The following is a 6,226-nucleotide window of genomic DNA, read 5'->3' as shown; positions in this document are numbered from 1 at the left end:
TACCAAGTAAAACTGGAGACAAGCTCAAATAGATTTAGTATAAAATGATAGAACTGGATGGAACCCTCTTATATGTTAGATTTGACACCTTTGTTCACATTTGCAACATTTAGAATTCTTTATTGAGCATGATAGTGTTTTGAAAGTAAAAAAAGATTCAAAATCACATGTTATGTTGGACTAAAGGACTAAAAAAAGGCACAAAATGACAAAAAAAAGACACAAAATGACTAAAAAAGACTCAACATGACCAAAAAAAGACACAAACTAACTAAAAAAGACACAAAATGACTAAAAAACAGACACAAAATGAGAAGACAGAATGACCATAAAAGCACAGAGGACCCAAATGGAAAAAAAGACACAAAATGACCAAAACAAAAACCACAAAGACACAAATGTCCAAAAAAGTCACAAAATGCCCCAAAAAGACACAAAAAGACATAAAAAGGATTCAAAAAGACTCCTTAGACGCCCTATAAGACTCCTTAGAGTTAACCTGAAACAGTGAGCAGTAACCAGTAACGTGTCACTTAAATGAAGAAACAAGAAGGAACTGTGCTAATTACTATTCTAAATATTGTGAAAATTACCATGTTACCTCTTAATTACTGGATGTTTGTAATGAGCTCCGCTAAAAAAAGGACCTAAAGAGGGAAAAAAACCCGCAGAGCATGTTTTCACACGTGCATCTCTGGGTGGCCAGATAGATGTTTATAACCGTGAGTTCCTGTAAGAGTTTAAATTACACCAGTCAACAAGAATGAGAGCGCCGTCATTGCATCATCTGCCCTTTGTCCATTGGCTGCAATGCCTTCACGACTGGGCAACGGGGATGCAACCTAAAACAAACCATAATTATCTATTTGTGGTCCTCCTTCGGGCAAATATGAACATAATACAAAAGCACACACACGATGTTTGGAGTTCCAGTAAGTTCCACAACCACAGTTTAGTCTCCGGGGGATACTGGGCTCCTCTCAGATGAACTTCTTCTTCGCTTTCTTTCTTTCCTGAATGACACACGAACACACGAACACACTCTCTGGATGTAACTCTAGCTGGCTGCAGACCACACTGTCACTGGGGCAGCTCGCCTCGCCCGCCTGCTGCGAGCCTGGCCGGAGACTTTTTTCCTAGACGTTGCTTCAGACTTATACTATCTGTTTCCACAGCCGTGCGCCTGCTGACCCAAGAATGTGGACAGCACTCTGCTACATTGTTTTACAAGCCGAAGCAGCGTATTGGAGACGTGAAATGTAGACTCTTGCTTGTTTTGTGGGAGAAAACTGACTGTGTGTGTGTGTGTGTGTGTTTGCACTCGTGTGCTGATTGTGTTATAAAGTTATAATCTATGCTATTCTTCTTCTTTTATGGTATTGAATCCATCTATCCTGCACTGACTTTGATTTTGAGCAGAAGGAACAAATGTCTTAAACCTGCATTCTTTATAATGGCCAGCAGGGGGCGACTCCTCTGGTTATAAAAAGAAGTCAAATTGTGCAGAAATCTATGAGAAAATTACCTTACTTTTCACTTGATTTAAACATTTTTCTAATACATTTACGGCCAAAATTGTGGAATGTGGACAGCACTCTGCTACATTGTTTTACAAGCCTAAGCAGCGTGTTTGAGACGTGAAATGTAGACTCTTGCTTGTTTTGTGGGAGAAAACCGACTGTGTGTGTGTGTGTGTGTGTGTGTGTGTGTGTGTGTGTGTGTGTTCACACTCGTGTGCTGATTTTGTCATAAAGTTTTAATCTATGATATTCTTCTTTCTTATTTTATGGAATAGAGTGCATCTATTCTGCACTTCTTAAGGAACAAATGCAGAAGTGTCTTAAACCTGCATTCTTTATAATGGCCAGCAGGGGGCGACTCCTCTGGTTGTAAAAAGAAGTCAAATTGTGCAGAAGTCTATGAGAAAATTACCTTACTTTTCACTTGATTTAAACTTTTTTTTTGCGCAGATTTATGAGATTTAAAGTGGTAAATCTGCAAGAAAAAAGTTGCTTTTTCCCCCACTTTTTTTCTTGTAAATCTGTGACTTTTTTCGCACAGATTTGCCACTTTAAATCTCTTAAAATCTGCGACTTTTTTTTCTTATAGATTTGCCACTTTAATCTAGTAAATTTGCAACTTTTTTTTCGAAATAATACCATTTTGGATATCCACTGAAGTTACCAAATATGGTTCTTCGCCCGATAAAGGGTTAATAGCCAGCAGGGGGCGACTCCTCTGGTTGCAAAAAGAAGTCAGATTGTACAGAAGTCTATGGGGAAATTACCTTATGTTTCACTTGATTTAAACATTTTTCTAATACATTTACGGCCTCAACTGCTAGTCTTATACTATCCGTTTCCTATGAGGCTGTGGGTGGTGTTGGTGGATCATCTGTGGTCCTACGGCCAAACTATAACTCTGACAGCTTTACCACACCAATGTGAGGGAGAAGACACATTTCCCTACGTTTCTATGTATAAATTATTTCTGTAGAGTGGTATCTGTGGCCTCGAGCGCAGTTTCCAAATGTATTTTTTGACAAATTTTTCTCTCCCTCTGCACTGTAGGTGTCATCCACTCTAGCTTCTCCATAGGGTAACATTGGGGGGATTTTTGGTGTGTTTTTGCTGAATAATTTGAAAAAAGTTTGCAGAAACCCTTAGAAAAGTCCTTAAAGAACTAAGAACTCCACTAATTTTACATAACAAAGTCTGTTTTCGCACTTCACTGCACAAAATCTGATTAACTCGGGTCACCACTGGCTGTGCAATAGTTCTTTTCTTTTACACTCTTGCTGTTTTGTTTTTGTCAATGCTGGTGTTTTTAAAAAAATAACATGTATAAATAACTCCTATAATACCTCTATTTGACAGATGCACATCTGTATTCTTTTATTACATGATTATAAGCACATGGACATTTGTCTATTTTGTTTTTGGGGTTTCTTATAATGTGGACAGTCCTCTGTTTTACAGCTATGAACGGCCTCTCTGTGGACTGTTTTAAAAAAAAAATATTCTGTTGACTTTCATTGCTTTGAATCATCTATGATATACTGTGTGTTAAAATCTAAAGATTACTGACTTTAATCTAAAAGAGGGCTACGACTGTGGGGATACTCCCCCTTAATTTCATGTTTGCAAGTAAATATGCACTTAATTTATATAACAAATTGTGTATTTGCAAATAAACAAAAAAAAAAAGGAGAAATCTTAACTGTAACACTTCAAATAGAAATGAATGCCACAGTTCTCTGTCTTCAATTACAGAGTGTGCCATGAAGAGGCTCTGTAGAGCTCTCCAAAGTTCCTGTTTTTGTTATTTTCTTTTTCTATTTTCCACACTTGACTTGAACGAGGCGTTCGCTGCACTCGCACTTCACATCCCACCTCTTCCCCGAACGCTCTCTGCTCTCTGTAACTCCGACCCCGTGGCCTGTCTGTCAACCCCGGCTCCCATGGCAATTAGTCAGAAACGCCGGCCAATTATCTGCTGCTCTTGAACACACACACCTAACAAACGGCTCGGAGCGACGGCGTGCCACCACGCTCTGAAAACCGCCTCAATAGCCGGGGGGAGATTTGTGTGATGGGTTAATAGTGGGGTAGTAAAAGTGCTGCGGAGGCGACATTGTTGAGCTCATGTTGGTTTATAGAGCGCTCTGACCCTATTCAATGCTTTATAGTGATGGGTGTCTATCTACATATTCAGCTGAATGGGACAAGGGCCACAGAAAGAGGACTCGCTGTAAAACCCTGGTGCAGACTTGAGGCCTGCTTCTGAAAAAGACAGACGTACGGAGCGTTTGAAACCGAGTGTCACAGTGATTCAAACACTGATTCATCTATTCTTTAATGGCCAGCAGGGGGCGACTCCTCTGGTTGCAGAAAGAAGTCAGATTGTACAGAAGTCTATGGAGAAATAACATTACTTTTCATTTGATTTAAATATTATTTCTAATAAGTTTACAGCCTCAATAGCTAGTTTCACCCTTCAAACATGTGCTGGCTCCCAAAATTATCAATCTCTCATAAAAAAAGAATGAGTGCAAAGAAGTCAAATTGTGCAGAAGTCTGTTGGAAAATTACATCATTATAAGGAACTTTAAGGTACAAATGCAGAAGTTTCTTAAACCTGCATTCTTTATAATGGCCAGCAGGGGGCGACTCCTCTGATTGCAAAAAGAAGTCAAGTCAATGGGAAAATTACACTACTTTTCACTTAATTATAGTATTTTTCTAACAAGTTTATAGCCTCAATTGCTAGTTTCACCCTTCAAACATGTGCTGGCTCCTAAAATTATCAATCTCTCATAAAAAAAGAATGCAAAAAGAAGTCAAATTGTGCATTAGTCTATGGGGAAATGACATTACTTTAAGGAACAAATGCAGAAGTGTCTTAAACCTGCAGTCTTTATAATGGCCAGCAGGGGGCGACTCCTCTGGTTGCAGAAATAAGTCAGATTGTACAGAAGTCTATGGGGAAATGACCTTACTTTTCACTTGATTTAAACATTTTTCTAATACATTTACGGCCTCAACTGCTAGTTTCTTCCTTCAAACATGTGACATTGTTGAGCTGATGTTGGTTCATAGAGCGCTCTGACCCTGTTGAATGTTTTATAGTGATGGGTGTCTATCTACATATCTGTAAACCCTGGTGCAGACTTGAGGCCTGCTTGTGAAAAGGACAGACGTACGGAGCGTTTGAACCCGAGTGTCACAGTGATTCAAACACTGATTCATGACTAAAAATCTGAAGGCCGCGCTGCTCAACCTGTTACATACTTCGCCAGGCGCAGTAACAGAGATCGAGTGTCTCTCTATTCTGTGTGTAGGTGACGCGTCCCCTCAAGAATGCGCTTCTCTTCCTCTCGCAGTTCGCTTCAATTTCCCCTCTGGTTGCTTACTTCACTCACGCTGCCGAGAAGCTGTCGCTTGAGGAATCTGGAAAACACCAGCGGGGAATGAGAGGAATTTCTGCTTTTCGTTTTTCCTTAACCACCCCCTCACCCCTTGCTCTCTTTACTTTGGACGCCTCTGCACAGCCGGGCTCTTGAGTTTTCTCTTGTTTCTGAATGCAGCCCAACAATAACAACCTCTCATAAACAATGGGGCTTGTTGATTGGGGGGTTGAGAAGGAGAGTGGCCGCTGCTGGCCCGTGCAGCCGCGTTCTGCTGGCAGCGAGCCTGCATGAACCGATCCTAAATGTCCGAAAGTACAGGCTGCAATCGGGGACTGTGAAAGATTTAAGGGCAACTTTTAAAAAATGCACCATCTCTGAAGGACCATAAACACATGCTTTAGTTCTTTCTTAATCTATCTTTCCTCCGAAGAGGACTTTGATGGACCAAACTCTGAAAGGGGATGCTGGTCAATGTCAGGAAACCACAAAAGTACAGGGAAAAAATGCTCTGCTTTTACAGCACCCGTGGACTCGTAAAGGGAGTCTGGATCACATCGAGGAGGATTTTGAACAAGACGACCACGGAGCTGAGTCGTCCTCTCAGCCCATGGGCAAAAAAACACAACTAGAGTCACATGGCGTTTAACCAGCAGCTAGTTAAAGCCCGGCAGAGAAACGATAATACGCAGTGATGTGTCCTGGAATAACTCGCTTTCTACTATTTCCACTCGGGAAGATGATACCGCACATTACTGGACATTGTCCCTCATCTGCTCAACCAATTTTAAGACTCTTGTATCAAGTGAATCAAAATAAAATGTCAAAAGAGATTCTTGTGAATAGGATGGGTAAACAAACCACTGTGTTTTATTATAATTTCCTACAGGCTGCATACCACAGCAAGGCTTTTTTGGAAATAGGAAAGTTTTTCCAAAATATCCAAGATGCACAAAACAAAACATAACACAGTTCAGTGGCTGCTGCAGCAAGAGACAGACGCAGAGCTCCCCCTAGTGGACGGAGGGCGACTAGCAGCATCTTCTCTTTAATATGTTATTCTGTGTTTTTACTGCATTCTCAACTGCTCTATGTTTTTAATGAAATTCTGTATCTTTACAGTGAGCTGAAGGCAAATTTCAACCATGGTGGATAATAAAGATTTGTTGTATTATTGTATTGTATAGGTGGTACTACTGGGGGTGAGCTGCAGAAGAAAATAAACTTAAATGCTACTTTTTTTCTCATGTCATCACAAATTTTTTTTCAGTCAGATTAGACTAAATACTGCTCTTCATTATTAATTATTTAAGATAAAAA

Source organism: Centropristis striata, chromosome 17 (assembly GCF_030273125.1).
Source record: "Centropristis striata isolate RG_2023a ecotype Rhode Island chromosome 17, C.striata_1.0, whole genome shotgun sequence".
Taxonomy (NCBI): Eukaryota; Metazoa; Chordata; class Actinopteri; order Perciformes; family Serranidae; genus Centropristis; species Centropristis striata.
Note: the sequence above shows the minus strand (reverse complement) of the source record.